This window comes from Chelonia mydas, chromosome 6 (genome assembly GCF_015237465.2).
Source record: "Chelonia mydas isolate rCheMyd1 chromosome 6, rCheMyd1.pri.v2, whole genome shotgun sequence".
Lineage (NCBI taxonomy): Eukaryota > Metazoa > Chordata > Testudines > Cheloniidae > Chelonia > Chelonia mydas.
This window is the reverse complement of record NC_051246.2, coordinates 100,829,617-100,851,577: the sequence shown is the minus strand read 5'-3', so window position 1 is coordinate 100,851,577 and position 21,961 is coordinate 100,829,617. Positions and strand designations below refer to the sequence as shown.

Genomic DNA, 21,961 nt, shown 5'->3' with positions numbered 1-21,961 from the left:
ATTAGCAGTGACCCTAAGTAAAAAAATGGCATACGACATACATTTTGCAATAAATAATTCTGCTGAAATTCTGCAGAATGCTGACAGGTAACTACAAAAAAAATCAGTTGATACCACTTTGGAGTATTTTGGAATAGGGACATCAGCAGATGCTTAGCTAAAGAATTATTATAGTAACCAGTTGATGTATATGCTAATAAGGCTGATATAATTAGTATACTAACCTATAGAATTAAGACTCCCCAATATTATAGGGGTGAGGAAGTCAGTTGGGCAAAGAGGCTGAACCCTCTTATGAATATTCAGGGCAGACATCAAATGCAGTAATAGGCCTGACCACAAGGTAGGCTGAAGAGAATTTATCAATTGGATTGGTTAGTGTGCCAGAGAGAGGATAGGCCCCTTGCAGCCTATCACCTGTCTCACTACTCCTAGGTCTCAATAAGGATTGTGTGAGTATGCATATCCTATGGTGTGGGCCGTAAAACCGATACTGCATTACTGCTACATTTTTGTTCGTTTGGGAACTTTTAGTGTGTTAATAACTCTGCTAATAAAAATATTAAAATAGCAAAAAAATCTGTTTGCCTACACGGAACTGTTGCAGCCAATGTAATCATAGTACAGATAACTGCGGGCCTGGTCTTGTAAGTGAAACCTATCAGACCGCAAGGTTTCATTTGTTAATTGGAAATTCTTAAGTAATCAGTACAATATAATCAATACTCGATCAGGCAACAGCCTAGGGTGACCAGACAGCAAGTGTGAAAAATCAGGACGGGGGTGGCGGGGTAATTGTGCCTATATAAGACAAAACTCCAAACATTGGACTGTCCCTATAAAATCGGGACATCTGGTCAGCCTACAACAGCCCCATACTACCCACTCAAGTATGCCAGCTCAGGTAGAATTTTCTCCATGACACATATTGGAGGGTTTGCAGTGCGGGTTACAGGGAGGACTGGACAAAAGTGCAAAGCTTGACATGCAGAAAGCCTGCAGGGTAGATATACTCAAGCTATTGTAATGCAGGGAGGATGACATTGGTCCAGAGTAGTGTATCTGAGACACAGAAACAAGTATGGTCACACATCCTCCTAAACAAGTATTTGCTTGCCAAATTTCAGTTTGTTTCATTTCATAAAACAATTAATGATTAATAGCTTAATGCTCTGACTCAACTATCCCTTGCATATGAGCTAATTTCTAATCTGTTCTATGAAAGGCTTTTAACTTGCTACTTAAAGATACAGATACTGGGCTAAATTCAGAGGTGATATAGATGGTGGCCTCCCTTGCCTGAGTCTCCTGTCACTCCAGTGTCACACTGATGAAATTCCACTGACTTCAAAGGAAATACTGGAGAAGCAAATACAAGGAGCAGCCAATGCAGATGCTGCGCTAGAGACTGTCAGACACTGATGATGTTACCAGACTGCTTTGGAAAAGACTTGAGTCTGGACGGTTTCCCTTTTGTGCTGGTTGGCTGTTTGCTGTGGCCCCATCCCTCACAATTTCTTCATCTCAGCCTCACTCTGCCTGTCCTTCATGCTCCACCCCTCTTTCTTCCCGATATTCTTTACCCAACCCTCCCCAGACCTTCCTGTCTATGGCCCTTCTGTCTTTCCGTCTAGCTAATTGCTTCAGAACAAAGCTCCAACCAAAGAATTTTAAAAATGTTGGCACGAAGATGGTGTTTATAAACCATCACTCTGCTTATAAATTATACCCCTGTTCTCTACCCTGAGTTTACTTTGTCTAGTTAGATTGTGAGCTCTTTAGGGCATCAACTCGCTAGTACTCTGTACAATGCCTCTGTTACTCTGTATTTGTGCAATATCAGTAGAGCCCAAGCACAACTGTGACGCTAATAATAATAATAATGTTGGAGCAACAACAGTAATAATAATAAAAACTCATGATTGACACTGATGTGAGAGGAGAACCAGGCCCTCTTGCACTAACTGAGACTGAATCAAACGCCCCGATACCCACTTACCAATATGGGATTCTAAGGTGATGTAACTTCCACATTGGGAAATCAGAAGATGTAAGAATGCATGTGTTAAGGAAGGAGATGGGCTATTTTAACGTATACTCCCTTGTTAGTTGTTTTTCTTGCTCCATGCCTATCTTCTGGCTCCATGGCCTGTGAGTCACAATATAGGCACATCTCTGAATTTGGCCCACTATATCTGTGTGGTATTTGATCTAGTATGTAAACAAAACAATAAGGTTTCAATCTGCTCCCATTGAAGTCAATGGAAGTTTTGCATTTGACTTCAATGGGAAAATAATTGGGTCTTAAATGGGAGCAGTGGTAGGAGAGAGGGACCCATAGCAGGGAGGAAGAGAACAATGAAAAAAGAAAAAGAGAAAGTCAAAAATAGCACCTCGCTCATTTTCACTAACCCACATACCTCATAATTCACACACAAACTGATGCTGTGCTCCCCTTCTCAGCAAAGATTTAAGAGCAAGGAGCCATAATGCAGTCTCATATAGCTAAGACTTTATTACTTTTACAGAATATATTATGCTATGTTTACTAGTTTAGTATGAAGTATTATCATAAATAATTAAAGCTAAACTGCACTTGTTAAATAAATTAACAAAGTGCACCGTGAGATGCATTATCTATGCTTTCGTCACGCTCATTTGCTTAGCCCCTCATCCTGCAAGAAGCTAAGTTCCCTCAACTCCATGGAAGTTGCTGGGAATGGAAGGTACTCAGCACCTCATAAGATTGGGCACTTACTAATTCATAAAAGTCAGTAATGTGTGATGGGTCTTCCAGACATTAGTACAAGTAACAAGGTTTGGTTGTAGAAATGAATCCCGTTCCTGGGTTACTTAGGTGGGGATGAGAAAAGGAGATACCCAAAAGAGATACCTCCAGTCTACCATATAGTGTACACAATGTGGGGAAACCTACAAGAACTTTGTTCACAAACTACCGGAAGCAAGGCCTGGGGCCGCCACACAGTCAGGCTGCATCCAGCTACTACTGATCACACAGGAGAGAAGCAGGTGTGGTCTGATGCCTCCTCCCTCACAGGTTTGTGGCTTTGTGGATCCGTGCTTAGTGTTTAGCCACAGGCCTTGCCCATTGTATGCCCATATTGCCTCCATCTGTGGTGAGCTGTGGCAGTCTTATTTGTGGTGTACATAAGGGTGCAGTCTCCGGTTACTTTCCTCCTGTCTAGTCTTTTCAGATGTTTTTGGCTGTTGCATACCTGCATAAAGTACCTTAGGTCTGGGCCCAGAATGTTTGTCATTAGAACCTCCGCTTTTCCTTTTATTAGCCCAGCTGACCTCGTTTCGTGCAATTGGTAGCATTATAGTAAATGGCCTGCATCACTTTAAAGTAATTGTGTTCCTCCGGCCTCGAGTTCACAAGCAGCTCTGTGGTGGGCTTGAATGCATACAGTTGAACAGCAGATGGGCAGCATCAGTCCAGCGACTCAAATCTTTTTGGGAAACTCCACATCTGCGAAAAGGATAAAGAAACAGGTTAAAAGTGCTACTAGTTCTTGTTTCATTTGCATGCAGTGATAGGTAGTTGTGGTGGAGTTGTAAGTCTGATTTTTTTTCCTGGACAATTTTCTTTCATAGGTGAAGCACAATGTACAAAACAGTTACCACTGTTATGCTTAACAGACACAGGAACAGATCCCAAGCAGGTGTAAAATCCATATAACTCCATGGCCCATAGTGTGTGTGTGTGTCTGTGTGTATACACTACATATGAACAGGTCAGCTCTAGATAAGTTACTGAGGGGATATCTACACTACAACAGCACAGTTACGGTGCTGTGGCCGTGCCGCTGTAGTGTAGATGCTTTCAACATTGATAGAAGGGATTTTTCCACTGATGTTGTTCAGAGGTTCTCAAACTTCATTGCACCGCGACCCCTTCTGACAATAAAAATTACTACGTGACCCCATGAGGGGGGACCAAAGCCTGAGCATGCCCAAGTCCCGCAGCCCTAGGTGGAAGGGCCAGAGCCTGAGCCCTACTGCCCCAGGCAAGGGGGCAAAAGCCAAAGGGCTTCAGCACCAGTTGGGGGCCTCTAACCTGGTACCTGCCAGGCAGGGCTGAAGCCCTTGGGCTTTGGCTTCAGCTTCGGCCCCAGGCGGTGGGGCTTGGGCTTTGGCAAGTCTAACACCAGCCCTGGCGACCCTACTAAAAAGGGGTCGCGACCCACTTTGGGGTCCCAACCCACAGTTTGAGAACCACTAATTGTAGTTAATCCACCTCTCTGAGAGGCAGTAGCTAGGTTGATGGAAGAATTCAGTGGGGGTTAGGTTGCTCTGTCCACATTGCACAGAGCATGAAATTTTTCACAGGCCTGAGTGATGTAACTCGGTTGATCTAATTTTAGGTATAGACCAGGCCTGGGGCACAAGAGTTCATTTGAATTGTTGATATATAATTTTTTGTACAAATTAACCACATTTTTACATTAGCTTAAATGAAGCCAATTTCGAGTCTCACAGACATACTGATTAGTCATTTAACATTTCTGGACTCAGTAACTCTATCTTCATTAGGAAAGTCGGGTTTTGTAATACTTGTCTCTAAAGAGGACCATGGGGATTTTTAAGAGGTGGTATTGATTAGCACTAGAAATACCATGAAGAACTTACCTAGACAAATTCAATGTTTGTATTTTTTTTCACATGGAAACAGAATTTTATTCGAAAGACGCAGTTGACTTAATAATTATCTTAAAGCCAAAGCTGGATTTTAAGCCCTAGAAGGGTATATATAATTTCCAGGTGGCTGGTACCTGTGCGATTTAGCAGCAAGAAGGGGTATTAGGATGCTTATCTGGGGAGCAGCGGGAGGGCTGGCAGAGGAGCTCAGGGATTGTGGAAAGGGGTTAGGGTGACCAGATGTTCCAATTTTATAGGAACAGTCACAATATTCAGGGCTTTTTCTTATACAGGCACCTATTACCCCCCACTGCCATCCCAATTTTTCACATTTGCTATCTGGTCACCCTAAAAAGGTTATCAAGGTTATTTTCTGGAAGGGTTACAGGAGAACTTATCATGTAGGAAAGTGACAGAGTTCATTGTTGGTGAGAAGACTGGCAGTAAAGTTAGGCAGCTGAAACACTGATTGTGGTGTGTGGTGGAGGTTTCTGGGAAAGTTAAGCAGGCAGGAAGGTCAAGATTTTTTGCCAGGAAATTTGCAAGAGAGATCAGCAGAGAGCACGGGGTTGTGCTGTTTATTATGTGAAAAGATTCAGTAACTAGAAAGTGGGGTCCGGGAAATAGTCCTGGCACTCCGTGTTGTGAGTTCAGCAGATAAGGACAAGTGAGAAAGATGCTTGCGGGGGTGGGAGGGAGTGTTTCCAGAAGAGTATAATCTACAGTGCAGTTTCCAGGGGGCTTGATTCTGATCTCACTTAAACTGGTGTAGATCAGAAGTAAGAGCACTAAAATCAATGTAAAGAAGGGGAAAATAGGGTCAGAATCAGACCCCATGTCTGCAGTGGTCCAAGGGTTACCAAAATACTGACATTTTTCATAGCATTTAAAATAGTTTTTTTCTCCCTCCTGATTGTTTTGTAAAGACACTTTGGAAATGTGAAACACTTCCTGGAACGTTCTTGGTCATTACTGAATAATTTTATTTTTGCCTTGCATCATTTTTTATTGTAGGGGTGTTCAAAACTCCTTACCATGGATGCATTAGGCCTTTGTAAACAGCTACAGGGAATAAAGTGGATCAGATTTTTTTAGCCCAATTTTGTCCTTTTTAGTTGTTTGTTTTGTAAAATCAATATTTATTTTTTGACCAGAATACCTCCAAGACTATGCTGGAAAAGATAATGTTATAGTAAGAGGAAGCAGAGCTGGAGCTAGGCATAAGCAGATTAAGGCCTGGTCTACATTAACGAGGTAAGTCGATCTAGGTTACACTAGTTAAGTTACGTAAGATATATGTAACTTAAGTCAAAGTAGCTTAGATCAACTTACAGTGGTGTCTACAATGCGCTATGTCTGCGGGAGATGCTCTCCCATTGATATAGCTTCCACCTCTAGGGGAGGTGGAGCACTGAAATTGATGGGAGAGCATGCTGCCATTGACTTATCGGGTCTTCACGAGACCCACTAAATTAATGTCCGCTGCATCAGTAGTGAAGACAAGCCCTAAGCAATTGCTTAGGGCCCTGAGCAGCTCATGCCCTCCGCTCCATTTGCTTTTTATTATGTGTTGGGGGGGAATATTCCTGCTTAGGGCCCCTACTGGGCTAGCACTACTAGTGAGAGGGAATGGGAGGGGGAATTTCCTTCTAAGATATTAAGTGTTCGTTTAGAAGAAGGGGAATGTTTATGGCTTTTGAAAGTTAAGGGACACTCATCAGGAAACTCAAGCCATTCTATTAATAATCAATTATTATAATTTTATTATTTATGTAGCACTATAAATGTGCTGTTCAGTTTGCAAAAAACATTCTTGATGAGCTGCTCCATTACTGATGACACTTTTGCAGTGCAGGCTTCAAGTTCTTTCTTGATGCCACCCACGTTATCGACAGAAGAGCTGAAGGAGGTGAAACCACTGAAAATCTTGACAAGATGGATACCCACTAAAATACTCAAAAAATGAGCCCACAACATGTTCAAAATTGCTGATTAGAAGAATTTGTTTTTCCCCCAATTAATTTTCAGGCCTAATTTTGCCGCTGAGATTTCCAGAGCTGTAAATGCTACAACTAGCTCATCCATTGATTTGACAACTAGTGCTATGCCACTGGCAAAATTGATGTAGGTGAGGTGCTTGTCACCAAGGCATATGCCAAAAATGCATTTACTTAGTATCCGCTCAAGCACATAGTCTCTGATGGGATTGAAGAGTTTTGGAATGGCATCGAATGCCCAACCTAATTCTTAAGAAGGCGGTTCTTTTTCCATTTACAAGGATGCAGCTTGAGGAATTATCAGATAGGAGATAGAACATTTTACGGAGCTTGTCAGGGAAGCCTGTGAGTTTCAAGATCAGCCAGAGTGATTCCCTGTCAACAGAGTCAAACCTGACCTTGATATCCATAAGTGTAATGTGAACAGGGTGCTTGAAGTCTTATGCCTTCTCAATAAGCTGATGCACTGTGACAATTTGCTCTGTCATGGAACGGCTGAGAGTCAAGACAGCTTGTTGTAGTCTTCTTTTGCTCCTTAAGATATCAGGGGCTTGGGTCAGCAAGACAGAAACAAAATCTTTCCCAAGGACAGATAGAAAAATAATGTCACAATAGTTACAATAGTCCCGTTTGCTGCCTTTATTTTTCTCTAGTTGTAAAATAATGCCACTTTGCCTGTCACACAGGACCTCCTCTGTTCTCCAGATGATATTGATCAGCATCTACAGCCACAAACGGATAGGTGGTCCAGCACTTTTGAATAGTTCCACAGCAATTCCACAGATTCCTGCTACCTTATTTCCCTTATGCTTCTTTACATCTCTGTAGTTAGTTCACGTTACTATAGTTTTCTTTCAAACAGGACTATGTTAATGTGAACTAGGCACCTTTTAGTTCACGCCAGCAGCGTCTACATGGGGCAGTTAGAGAGCAGCACCTTGGTGCACTCTGCCATTCACTCCCCCATAGTCCACACTGTAGTGCAGTGTAGACATAGCTTAATCTGTGGTCAGTGTTACTGAGCTCAGCAGACTGATAAATTCTACAATTGCTGATGGATGATTTCCTATAATGAGAGATTATAATGTAATCAATCATCTTTGTTTGGGCTTTATCACACGACCAAGTAAATTGGTGAATTAAATTCCCATGAAATCAGGTGTTTGTAATGACAAGATCATGAGACAAACACAACAGTGAAAGGTGTTTATCATTGCTGTTTAAGGTATTTGAGGTTACAGGTCCAATAACATTTTTCCGTGGTCCACTTGAATTATCAACAGTAGCATTAAAATTACTGAGCAGAGTGACAATGTTGTGATTACAGATAGTTGAACAAAAAGAGTTCACTTGATTGTAGAACTTCGTCTTGTCTTCATCAGAAGCTTCACTGGTTGGAGCATAGCAAAGAATAGTTGTTCACCTTCCATGCTTCTGCTACAACTGGGCTTTAAGTAGGTAACCGGAAATTGGTTCAAATTATAAGATTGATTTGTGGATATGACATTTAAAGAGGAGTCCCACTCCTTCCTTTTTTGTATCCCAAGCACCCAACCACAGAAGATGATCCTGGACACCTGGTCAAGCAGAGAGACAAAGCTGAGGATATATAACGTTTCGGTGACCTATGGGACTTAAACGTGGCCTCTCACTGTCAGCATTGAAAAGAAGTTGGGCACCATTCAGATGAAGCATCTCTGAATGATTGAAAACATCAAATGATATGAATTCAAGTTGAATGAAGAGATCCATTTTCTAACTAAACATGTTCTGCTCCCTCAAGCACTTGCCCAACACTCTCTATGGTGGTATGGTCATCTGCTCCAAATATCTACCACCTTCCCTATGAGAATCATTTTTTATTTCGATCCAATGAAATCAGGGCAGAAAAGACCCCTCCTGGAAGCCTTAAAATATGATGGGTAGATGGCGTCAACAGACACCTGTTCCTCACATCCTACCACTGGCATCCTCCCCATAACATACCAAATTTGGCTCAGAACAAAATGGAGTTGCCTAATGCATTCATTGGATATGCTGTCCAAACAATGTGAGAACTAACCCAACCTATAAACATGAATGATGCTTTACAGAGAAATATGAAGACCTCTCTGCCTGAGGAGTTTATAATCCAAATTTAATAACAAGTACAGTACACTGCAGTTCATAAAATCATAGAATGTAGGGCTAATTGGGACCTCCAGAAGTCTGCAAGTCCAGCCCCCTGTGCTGAGAAAGGACCAAGAAAACCTAGACCATCTCTCACAGGTATTTGTCCAACCTGTTCTTAAAAACCTCCAATGATGGAGATTCCCCAACTTCACTTGGAAGCCTATTGCAGAGCTTAGCTACTGTTATAGTTAGAGAGTTTTTCCTAATACCTAACTTAAATCTCCCTTGCTGCAAAGTAAGCCCATTACTTCTTGTCCCACCCTCAGTGGACATGGAGCACAATTGATCATTGTCCTCTTTATAACATCCCTGAACATATTTGAAGAATGTTATCATGTCTCCCCTCAGTCTCCTTTCAGAAGGCTAAACATTCCCAGTTTTTAAAACCTTTCCTCATACGTCAAGTTTTCTAAACATTTTATCCTCTGGACTATCTGCAATTTATCCACAGCTTTCTTAAAGTGTGGCACCCAAAAGTGGACATAGTAACCCAGCTGAGGCCTCACTAGTGCCAAGTAGAGCGAGACAATTACCTCATGTGTCTTACATATGACACTCCTGTTAATACTCCCCAGAATATTAGCATTTTTTGCATCTGCTTCAAATTGTTGATTCATATTCAATATGTGATCCACTATAAGCCCCAGATCCTTTTCAGCAATACTATCACCAAGCCAGTTATTTCCCATTTTGTAGTTGTGCATTTTTATTTTTCCTTCCTAAGTGTAGTATTCTGCACTTGTCTTTACTGAATTTCATCTTGTTGTATTCAGATCAATTATCTAATTTGTCAGGGTTGTTTTGAAAGATGCTCTTCTTGCATCATTCTCCACGCTGCCTTACCATTCTAATTGGATTGCATTTAAGGTCCAAATCTGTAGTGCTTATGCAAGCAAAACTCTCTATTAATGTCAGTGGAGAGCCCTCAGTAAGTAAGAACTGCAAGGTGGACCTGAAAGAGATCACAGTTAATGTGTAAATAGAAAGGAGGATTAGAGGGCTAATACTAGAAGCCAAATCTCACATTCTTTGCTCCTGCAAAATTCCCAACAAAGTAAATGGGGGCTTTCCATGAATAAGGGGTGTGGGATTTGTGCCAGTTTGAAAATTATCTAGGCTCCCTGGACCTTCATATTGGATTCCTATCAGAATCATTTTTCCAGTCTTCAAACTGAAACACTAAACATCGAGGTCCTGTCTGCTTGGAATGGATATTAAAAATTCTATGATGCTTTTCATAGATGTCATCTAGATGATTGCCCATGCCCATCATTTACCAAAGTCCCCTACTGTTCCCACGACTGTGCTGCAAAAATATGCTCTAATGCCTTTGTTTCTAGATTTCCCCAGTTTATACATGATAATCTACAACTATTCCCAATTGGTGCAAACAATAGTAACTGAAATCTAGTGTGTATACCCATATAAAGAATATATATTGTGTTAATAACTTTTAGGTAATTATCACAAGATATATGAGAAGTTAGTTCTGCAGGCGTGTCAAACTGAACTTGCTGAATTTAAAATATTTACATATGCACATTACTTTAAATAGAAATCATTTGAATGAGCCCCTGCCCTATGCTTCAAAAATTGTTTTCTAAATCCATGAGAAACTAATTTATAGTTCCTTTATATAATGTTTATATCATTGTTGAAGAAGCATGGTCTAGTGGCTTAAATCACAGGATTGGGAGTTGGACAATCTAGGTTCTAGTCCTGATTTCTCATGTGAAGATCTTGGACAATCCCTGGTGCAACTGCACTGAAGTCACTTTAATCAGAGCTGAGGGAATGATGTCTTTTAATGGGCTTTTTATCCACTTATAGAATTCTATGCCAGGAATATAATTTTCTGTTACATTCTAGAAGATAATCTTAAAAAACCTAGGGAGAAGTTATTATTTTCTATGCCATTATTCAGGCCTTTTCCATAAGGGTTTGAGTTACCAACATGGGCATATGACATACCTGCTGGGAGAGATGAAGGCATGGAAATCTATAGCTATTGCTAGTTGCTGATTTTGATGTGAAATCTGTTGGCCTGAACTTTCTCCTTAAGGTGACCTATTGTACATTCGGTCAATTTCTGTAATGTAGGTTTCTGGGCAGAGGCTTCCTCTTCAGAAGTAGAGTGCTGAAGCCCAGGGCAAAAAGGAAAGTGTAACAATAATGAAACCAAAAACTTGGCTGGCTTGAACGAGACAAAGAAAACCTAATATTCTGGGTTGAATTTGCTTTTTGCTTGTTACAAGGATAAAAATACACTGTTGTCAAAGAAATCAGGTATGTCACTAAGTTAACTGAGAAACTAGCATGCTTGAAAGGAATTCCCAATTCATCTCTGTTTTAGCTACATGACAATGAGAAGTTTCCAACTCTAAATGATTTTTCACATGTTAGACTAGGTTTGAAGGAGGGTTGACAACTGTGAAGAGTGAGGGCCGGTGCACCAAAGAAATGCCATTCTGTAAACAAAGTATTAAGTAATGGCTTGATCCTTTGTGGTGCTGAGTGTCCTGTCTGAACCTGCAGAAGGCCGAGGTCTCCCCTGCCCCCAGTGGTGCTCAATATCATATAGGAGCCAGTAGGTTGTTATTTTCTTATTTATTTGCATTGATCTAGTGCCTAGGAGTCCCAGCCATAGACCAGGACCACATTGTGCTAGGTGCTGTACAAACACAGAACAAAATGATTGTCCTTGCTCCCAAAGAGCTTACAATCAAAGTATAAAACAAGAGACAACAGATGGATACAGATAGGGGAGTATTAGAAAACAATGAGGCAATATGGGTTAGCATGCAGTTATCACTGACCTCTATGTATATTTTGCTGGGTTCAGTGCTGTGATGAGGTGATCTGTCCCCTTAAGGATTGTGGTTTCTAGGGGTAAGCCCATGGCTATCATGTGGCATGGCCCTCTAAGGTTTTGGCTGGTCTGATATAAAAAGACATAGGAGAAATTGGGAGAGAGGAAGTGGTCCTTGGAATAAGTAGTGGTTGAGAGGAAATCCCATCATTGTTTCTTTAAGAGTCCGGAACGAGGAACCTTACAGTGGGCAGGGCTCCCCTCTCCCCAGCAAATTGGGATGGGTTTTGGAAAGGGGACCAGTTTATATGCTGCCTCTTCCCTCATAGCAGGGCAGCCATCAGCAGGTGAAAGCAGGCCTGCTGAACCCTCTGGATCTGGGAACTGATTGGAGGGAGAGGGGCCCAGTTGAAGGACACACTGGCTAAGGCCCTCCAGCTGGCGTAAGTTACAAGTCCAGCTCGAAGGGGGAGAGCTGGTTGACTACTGCCTGAAGTAGAGTCAGAGGGATTGTTTGAAATACAAACCCACCTGCATAAGGATGCCTGTCTGAGGGAGGGGAGTTCTAACTGTCTAAGCCACAACCTCAGTTCCATGAGGGAAACTGAGGCAGGGCTTCTGTGTCACCTGGTTTTGCTGCAAAGAGGTGCTGAAGACCAAAGGTGATCACCAATAAGCACCAAAATAACACCTATAGGAAATAGTATCCCAAGCTGTTTTACTGTTGGGTTACATAGTTAAAAACAGAAGTATCCCAGCAGAGGGACAGAACTATTTAAGTGAGGTTATCACCATAACATCACAACCCGGCTCTGGAGCCATCAGAGTGACATCTAGGGACAAAGGCAGGATCCCACTGCTTAGGCTGGGACTCTGTGTAAAGCAACATGGCTCCTCGTCCCCTTTTCTAAGAAAGGTATTGCTGGGATTGCTGATTCTTCTCTGTCCAATGACTTGAATAGAGCTACTCCTGATTTACACCAACATAAGTGACAGGAGAATCTGGCCTCCAGACTTGGGTGAAATCTTGTCCGCACTGAAGTCAATGGCAAAATTCTCACTGACTTCAGTGGGACAGGATTTCACCTCTGTTGCTGTTTGAAGCAGGATCTGGCAAAATTGCAAGTGATGCTGAAGTGGGTAGGAAATTGCTGGAGGCTGAGCTAGTGACTGCTACTGCTAAAGAGTCTTGCTGGAGAATAGGAAAAGTCTCTTCCCCTTAACAGCGTCTGGCTTTCTGCCAGTAGCCACCTCCTTCTGCAGCAGGCAATGGAACTGCAGGCAGTGCTTGTTGCTTCTCTCCCTCAGGCCACAGCTGCTGAGCCACGTGGGAGCTTTCTGGGAAATAAAGTAACCAACAGCAATCATGATGAACTTGTTCATCACAATATGTATGGTACCCCTGGGCCAAATTCACTCCAGGTGAAATTCACCTCTGCACTAGGCTTAGGCAGGAGGTGATTGTTACTCTGACGGTGTACATGCTGTAGTCCATGTAGTTACACCCATTTACACCACTAGTGGATTTGCACTGATTTTTTTGTGTTTAATCTAGCAAATGAGTTCCCGTAGTGTACCTAGAAGTGTTCTCTCTCTTTGCAAAACTGTAAGGGTGGGTGTATAGACAGACATTCCCTTTGCCAGGAAATGGATATTCCATGCATGAAGGTTTTCAACGTATTTCATTTCTTTGGAAATTTAAAGGCCTCTTTAGGTGCCCCATCCAGTGCTCTGGGCACTTATCCCCTACCAGAAAAATAGATCATTCACTTAGCAACAGAATAGAAAGGACTGTTCCTTCATAATATATTGAGGTATTCAACTAAACTAAAACCCTTCCAATCCACCGCCAACCACTTCCTCAAAAACTAGGGAAAAGATGGGCTTCGCAGCATGCCAGGAAGGTTAACAAATCCAGGCTTTGGGAGAACTGGAGGGACAGGTTCAAAGGTGAGGACCTCTTAAGGATAACATCATGCCAGCAGCTGTCCCCAATTTATAGTGAGGTGGCTCCATCTCAAGCATCTCTGCTAATCACAACTATACAATGTGGCATGGGGAGAACAATCCCTCAGGTAGAAACATGTTAGGCCATTCCTAGGAGGCAGGGTGGCTAGAGCTATGGACTGCAACTTGGGAGACATGCATTCTATGCCTGGGTCTGCCGTTGGTTTCTGGGTGGGCTTGGGCACATCACGTCATCTCTGTGCCTCAGTTTTCACATCTGTAAAAGGGGGATAATGACATTGATCTCTTTGTAAAGCACTTTGAGATCTGCTGCTGTACAGTGCTCTATAAGAGCTAGATATTATTATGTAGGGCTTTAGAGAGACATTTTCAAAAGCACCAAAGGGCTCTGGAAATACAAGCCCCATTGAAAGTCAGTTAAAAGTCAATTGGACTAAATCCTTTCACCACTTTCCCCCACCCCCCATAAGTGAACAGTAGCACCAATACTTGGAAACCTAATTCCATCTGGAAACCCACTGGCTGTGCTTACCATCCATCTGAGGATCTCAAAGCCAGGCTATAAATATCTATAAATCCAAAATAGTTCACGTGACAGAATAGCAGCTGTTCTGAAATACTTGAGGAATACTGTAGGTTGACCTGTTTTGGGGATGTTTACTGTATGAATATATTGGTTTAATTACTAGGGGGCTGTAAGGAAAAAACTGGCTCACAATAAGCCGCTTCTCAGCAAACACTTGAGAGCTGTTAAGGGACAATGCCATTACAGAAGAAAGACCTGTGCCTGGCTGAGATCAACTATAGCGTGTTCAAAAGGAGACTGTCTCTCAAAAGAGATGGGAATTGTTCAGAAGAGTTGTTTAGGGGAACCAGACTAAGATTCAGATGTACCCTAGGGTGTCTGGAAAAGTTAGGTTTGCCTCGGTTATCATGAGGATCTGGGGAGTAATTGGAGGGAAAGGGGGCCAGCTGCAGCAATTGCTGGCTAAGGCCCTACAGCTGGTCTCAATTACACTTCCAGGTGAGCCTTTTGGTAAGATACACATATGTAGACTGTTTATTGTTTTAAAGTCCTTTTTTCTCTAAATGCTTTGTTCCTGCTGTTAAATTAAATAATACTTTGGTTTAAGAAGGCTGTTGAGTCACTGTTGTCACCTCTGGTCAGAGTTGCCTGAAGGGAAGAGATGCAGTCAGACCTGCTGGGAAAGCGCATTGATTCACAGGGTATATTGTAGCCCAAGGCCTGGTGTAAGAGTGGGAGAATTGCATAATTCCACCCTGCAATGGATTAAGATAAAGGCGTGAGGACTGACCCCTGAATTGAGGGTGAATTGAGAGAGATCAGAAGGGGACAGAAGTGCAGCTAGCTCTGTTATGTGACAGCTCATGTAAATCCCATGAAGACTATAGGGAAAATATACCTAGAAAAACTCCACAAGATGAAATAGAGGGAAATCTCTGATGCAGATCTAGATGATATCCACCCCAAGCCACTGCAAACATCACAGGGAAGGGAACTGGTGATGCATAGTTCAAGCCTGACTGGCATGGACCAAATGGGTTGAGAGCAATAGAATATTCAGTCTGAGTATATTTTTCAGCTCAAACTTGTTGGGATATTAATTCACATTGTTCTAACTCAATCCCTTGTCTGTGTGGCTTTCTAAAGCAAAAGAGCTTTCTGGGCTGTAGATTTCCTAAAGCACAACGTATTGTTTTTTTCCCTTTTAAATAAAGCAAGTACTCTATTTTTCAAAATAACATAATGAGTGAAAAATGACTTTCCACCTTGGTGGCAGGGCAGCAATTTGTTGTGCTGCCAACTGGAAGATCTGGATCAGGGATAGATTTGGGTTCCCAGGCTCAGTGCCAGAAGAGCTCAGACATATTTTTGAGGTGATGTACTTGGACTCTAGGGGGAGATTGTTGTTGACTGATCTGAGCTGCTTTAGAAAACATCTTGCCAGCTGATCCACAAAACAGCACTGGTCTTTGCTACAAAATGGACTGCTCTTCTGCCTTGAATTGGATGTGAGTTGTATATTATAAGATACAGTTGTTATGGTAGTTACAAGTGTTGCTGTAAAGTTCAGTGTATTTAGAACTTAACTTAAAAAATCTCTGTATTACATATAAATGTATTACCAGCTACTCATTGATGGATATGTGTTTTTATTAGTAGTATTATTATTTAATTATATCACTGAGGTTGCTACAAAGACTGTAGTGTGAGATTAAAATGCATTAGCTCAGCTGTCTATACTGGAATAAGGGGAGATCCATTTAATCAGCCTTAGTGGTATTGTGCCAGGGGTGAACACAACATTTTACAGAAGAAAAAAAATAAAGACAAAGAAACAGATGCTGGTTTCCCTTAACACTGGTGCAAATCCAGGGTAACTCCATTGCAGTAAACTGGAGTGGACACCAGTTTATGTGAGAGCCAACTCTGGCCCCTTGCCCTATGTAGCTTTCAATTGCAAATACTAGGGAACTCAGTAGGGGACTACTCACTGCATAAAGTTAAGCATGGGCATATGTCCTTCGCAAGATCAAGGCATAACTCCTTTATCCTGCAAGCTGATCTGTGAGAAAAGAACTTCTGCACCAACATGGAGCCCAAACTTCCTCGGAGCTCTACATGGATGCAGATCTGCTTACGTGGGCCCCTGCACCTAAGATCCCAGTCCTACACAGACTTATACATGTGCTTAACTTTACACCCTGTGAATGTCCTATTGACTTCCATCAGAGGGCTCACATAGGTGAAGTTACTGAAGTGTGTAAGTATTTGCAGGATCAAGGCCAAATGTTTTACCAAAAATAAAGTGAAAAATCTATAGACTAAGGTTCTGATCTTGCAAAGATGTATGCATGTGCTTAACTGTATGCACTATGTGTAGTCCCATTAGGGTTGCCAACTTTCTAATCGCACAAAACCGAACACCCTTGGTCCGCCCCCTAATGCAAGGCCCTGTCCCCTGCTCACTCCATCCCCCCTCCCTCCATTGCTCGCTCTCCCCACCCTCACTCACTTTCACCAGGCTGGGGTAGGAGGTTGAGGTGTGGGAGGGGGTGAGGGCTTGGGGTGCAGGCTTGGGGGTGGGACCGGGGATGAGGGGTTTGGGGTGCAGGAGGGGGCTCTGGGTGGGGCCAAGGGGTTTGGAGTGTGGGAGGGGGCTCAGGGCTGGGGCAGGGGGTTGGGGTATGGTGCTAGCTCCAGGAGGGAATTTGGGTGCGGAAGGGGGCTCAGGGCAGGGGGTTGGGGTGCAGGATCCCGTAGGCGCTTATCTCGGGCGGCTCCCAGAAGTGGCCAACATATCCCTGCAGCCCTAGGCACAGGAGGGGCCAGGGGTCTCTGTGCACTGCTCGCGCCCACAGGTGCCACCCCCACAGCTCCCTCTGGCCGTAGTTCCCAGCCAAGGGGAGCTGCGGAGCCGGCACTTGGGGCGGGGGCAGCACATGGAGCCCCCATGGCCGCCTCTGCCTTAGCCCTGCTGTGCTGCTGACCATGGATTTCCCTGGGACTACTGACAGACTGCAAAGTTAAATATATGAGTAACTGTTTGCTGGTTTGGGACCTGTGCTTGATGAAGAGGTGAGTGGGGAAGATAATCTCTTACAGAAAGAGAGATATTATTACTCTGGGGACCAGAGTTTCCCCAGGGAGAGTTGAATGTAAAAGTTGTTTGCTTTATGAATGTCTTGATTGTTGATTTCTTAAAATAATATGAATATTATTATTATTGTTGTTCTTGTTGTCTACCTAGCTATAAAACCCCACGATAGGTTAACAGTATTGAATATTCAATGGACTATCTTTCAGTTGTTGATCATTGTTGAACGGTTTTGTAGTTTGTGCCTCTTTTGCAATTACGTGTAGTTAGAAAGTTTTAATACCGGTTTGTCCCTGCTCCCAACTCAGTATTCCTTTGATTTTGGAGCCAACTGTAGGTTGTTTTTATGCAAAGCAGACCAAGTCCTGGGGCAAAGCTGACCTCACAGTGGCTTGTCATTAGAAAAAACAGGAGCAGGGTGTGGAAAGACTAATGTGGGAAGCTCCCACATTTCCCACCAATGAACTGTGAAGTGAACTCTGCTTGTCAGACAGGTTATTGGGACAAGACATGTGACACTGTTTCAACGCAGCTTTTTGCCAACACCCTTCAGGTAGGAGAAACTCAGGAATCTTGTCAGGTGGAGAGCTGCTGATAAGTTAGGACTTGCATGCTGTGTGGTTGCAGAATGCTCCACTGCTTTGTCTTTTTTTTTTTTTTAAAAAACACTTGCCTTTTTACAAAGCAACACAAACAGCGCAAGGAAGGATCTAAGCGTGTTTTTCTTGTAGACTCGGAAATGTGAATGTAAACAGATGAAGGCTATCCAAATTGCTGTTGGTAGGTAGAAAAGTCTTTTTCCTTTAAATAGTACAGCACCAAGGTTCTTGTTCCATTTAATTAATATTTTTTGTTTTGGAAGAAAAGGGGTGATTAAAAGTGCAATTCTAATGGTATGGGTTTGACTTAAAATGTGAAAAAGCCAGGACGAAATTCAAAGTTGAAGTTAAGTGTCAGAGGGGTAGCCGTGTTAGTCTGGATCTGTAAAAGCAGCAAAGGGTCCTGTGGCACCTTATAGACTAATGGACGCATAGGAGCATAAGCTTTCGTGGGTGAATACCCACTTTGTTGGATGCATGCATACTCCATCTTTAACTCCCTTTTTCTTGTGCCTAGGTATTGTGTGTCATTTAAGGTCTTGCATTATTTGGAGACGCTGCAGTGTCTAATGTATTAAATTAGCTCAGAACAGCAATTTCACTTTAACTATGAGTTTCCTTGCTTTCACTTCTGGCTAAGCATTTCTCACCCTTGGAGTTAACCTCAGTACATGTGTAACTCTAATTGACTTCAGCGGGGGTTGGGCACATGTATCAAAGAGCAGAATTCAGCCCTTAATGTAATTTTAACTTCGGCAGTCTTTTTGTATGAATTGCTACTTCACATCAGAATTTACTAAGATGCAACTTCTAAATATGTGAGCGATTTATCTGGATAATGTTAAAGTGTCTGCAGTCTTTACTCAGAAAAAGGCCCAATTCATATAAACAGCTACATACAGCAACCACTTTTGTTACAGCAAACATTATTTACAATGATAACGGTAAACTATAAACTCTCTTACTTCACATTAAACAGAATGAGGAAAGTCATCTTCATTAATATGGTACTTTTGGGGAAAAGTTGGTGTGTGCATTCCAGCGCCTAAAAACCAAAATATATCTTTAAAAACGCCTCCATTTTCATGTTGTTACAGGTTATAAATTTTAATGGAAATTTAACTAATCACAAATCTCAGGAGGCAGGTTGGGTTAACAGTGTTTTGCAGAAATATTTCACCCTAAACTAAAGCACATAAATCAAACACCAAAATAACTGAAAATGATTGTCATTTTGTTTCCATTTGGACACAGGACTTGTTAATTATGTGTGTGCACTTGTGTTCTTAGCACTGTAGAGACCTGCATTACATTTTAAGGTCAGTCTTCAATTTCTGAAGAATCTAATTTAAAGCTATTTATAGTGCTTTGTGATTGCCTGTAATAACTAATGGAAAAACTGGGCAACAGAGAAATAAACGTGTAACAGCTGCATCTACTTTAAATTGATTAAAAGTAGTAAAAAGAAGTGTAAATAGAAGAGTGAATTTGACAATGAAACAGAAGCAAGTGTAGTCTCTGTTTTATTGTGAAACGTTTGACAGAAGTAACTCTGACTCCTCAGAAGGCCTTGGATCCCAGTGTTTAAAGTTTACTTTGCTGTTTGTCTTGAGTGGGGTCAGTGTTGTAAGTGAATAATTTATAGGCAGCATGAATGAGCTCATTAGTCACCTTTTCAGAGTATAAATGAGTTTTGTGGTTGTCATTACATGGGCCTTCTGTTCAGCGGCACAGCAAAATGACAGTTTGGCAGTTGACTGGCTTGTAGCAGGACAGCCTGTCTCTTTTCAAGTCTGGATTTGCTTTTGTGTGCTATTGAAACCCCCATTCTATTACCCAGTGCTGGTCCAGTAACTTTCAGAATTAAGAAGTTTTTCCAGCAAAAGCTCTTTTGTTTTGTTTGTTTGCGTTTAAAAAAAATGCTGAAAGTGGTTTAACAAGCAAGGGTGGAGCAAATAAAGCATATACATTAAAATGCATATATACTCCCCCCCATAATTGACTTTTCTATATCGTAATTTGTTTCAAAATGTTGTGTAGTGGTAGCAATTTTAGGCACCAATCCTACAACCATTTATGCACATGCATAAGTGTTTGCAGAACTGGGACCTTTCAACAAAGTAGTTGTTTATTAAGGCCATCACCATCCCTTCTGGATGAGGGAAACATGTAGGTAGGGAAACTTTCCTACCAAACATCTGTGGTGTGTCAGAGTGAGGCCCTAAATCTACCAGATTATGCCATCTGTTAAGTGAGGCTGTCTGTTTCCAGAGATGCAGGGGCAGTGCCAACAGACTCAGCATGAAGTGGGGATCCAACCCCAACCATGAGGATCCCCAACCACAATGGAGGAGCAGAAATCCACCCACCTGGAAGCCAGAAACTACCCCTTTCTCTTTCCCTCTGCCTAGCTCGCATGCCACGAGGTCTCGATTCCTCCACCATGGTTCACGCTCTGTGAGAAGTTTCTGTAGAGATGTGGGAATTATTTCTAGTCAGTAAATTTAGTGTTTTTATTCCACAGAGTCTTTCTCCTTGTCTATTGAGAGCATGCTGTGCATGGCAGCTGCTTTCTGGTTCGGCTTCCTCAGCACCCTATAGCCCTGCAGAGGACCCAAGGAGAAGAGGGAAACCTACTGTAGATGCTACTGTTTCAGGTTCCCTTTGCACTCCCCCCCCCCGGGGCCCACTTTTCCTTGGTCTCCTTCCACAGTGTGTTTGGTAGGACTTTTAAAACCTAATAAACGCTGTCCACACTTAAACACAACTTGATTTTTTTAAAATCAGTTTGTGACATGCTCATCCTACCAGATTACAAAAAGTATATCCACATAGCAGCTCTTTTCAGACACAACCATGCATCAGCTGAGTCTGTGTGTTCTACTCCTATCACACAGCCTATGTTAGTATCAGTGCATTCTGGGAAAATCTGGCCAGCAATCCCATAGTGCCTTAGCAGGAAGCAGTGTCCAGAAAACATCCACACAGAGCAGCCATAGTAACATGTGAGGCAGATATCTTACTCAGGGAAAAAAAGACTGTCCATCTGTTTATGCAGGCAGGCATAGCTAGTGAGTCCCAACCCCACAGAGAATTAAGTACTAGTAACTGGTTATAGGGAAACAGTCATGTGCTAGCCTAAGCTACTGGTAAGAGCAAAGTGCTGTTAATACCACAATTACAACATGATCAACGTTTACTTGGCGTGTGAACACAAACTTCATTTAATGTCAGTCATGCTACTAAGTGGTTGCAAACCCTGTCTCCAAGAATAGATACAATTTTAAGAAAAAGCTCACATTTTAAGAAGCAAGGCACACATCTCTGGGAATTAACAGATTGCTGATAGCTATATTATTCAAGGTGTGTTTCACTAAAAGTAAGTGTGGAGCTGCTGAAAGGTCAAGAATGTGTAAAAAGTGATTATCTTTAGAACTTTCTTTAAATCTGTGGAAGACACGCCTTCTGATTCCATGCAACATCTCCCATAAATTGTCATAGGTAAGATCCTACTATGCTAACTTAAATTGCATTTGTAGATGTACAAATAAAGGCTCAAAGCCCAAAGTTCTTATTCAGGCCTTACTGAAATTAAGAGCTTTTATTCAAGAAAAACAGAGTAAGGACTTCCAGATTTGACCCAGAAATAATTGTAATTTGTTTTTAGCAGGCCCATCCAACAGTAAAACTTTGTATCAATATTAATTGTGTTAATTACTGTTTTCCCAGGTAACTTTATTATTCAAAATTGAATTTTTTTGCTTTGTATGTGACTTTGGTTGCTTCATTTCCTTCTCCCTGCACCCAAAAAAATAAAATAAAATCCAGTTGATTTCTGTCTTTGATAACTTTGGCAGGTTTGTCATACAATTGTGGTACGAGGAATTCTAAGTTAGAGATAATACAAGGGCAAATTATTGTTATATCAGTGTAACTGACAACAGAATCTGGTCCATCAAACCCCAGAAAACTTTGAAAATGAAAAACTCATTCTGTTTCTGTCTCCTGCAAAATCTGCATGTAAACTAGAAAGCCGGGTTACACTACAACCTTGTGCTGGTATAGCTATGTTGGTCGGGGGTGTAGTGACTTGTGATCTCTGATTGACAACTATGCCCACAAAAGCTCCTAGAGTAG

The 21,961-nt window shown here is 42.0% G+C and overlaps 1 protein-coding gene across 10 annotated transcripts in view; it reads left to right on the top strand.

Annotated features, from left to right (window-relative positions):
* Window positions 1-21,961, top strand: part of FOXN3 (forkhead box N3) — a 307,996-nt gene that overhangs the window by 98,966 nt on the left and 187,069 nt on the right. Inside the window, exon 1 of one of the 10 annotated variants that reach the window (XM_043550121.1) lies at window positions 14,799-15,639. The exons of 6 other annotated variants lie outside the window; for them this stretch is intronic. The gene's annotated coding sequence lies outside the window, so the exon portion shown is untranslated. Of the gene's footprint in view, window positions 1-14,798; window positions 15,640-17,719; window positions 18,006-21,961 lie in introns of those variants that run through there. 3 more of the 10 variants (XM_043550132.1, XM_043550126.1, XM_027818309.3) reach the window with 3 other exon arrangements.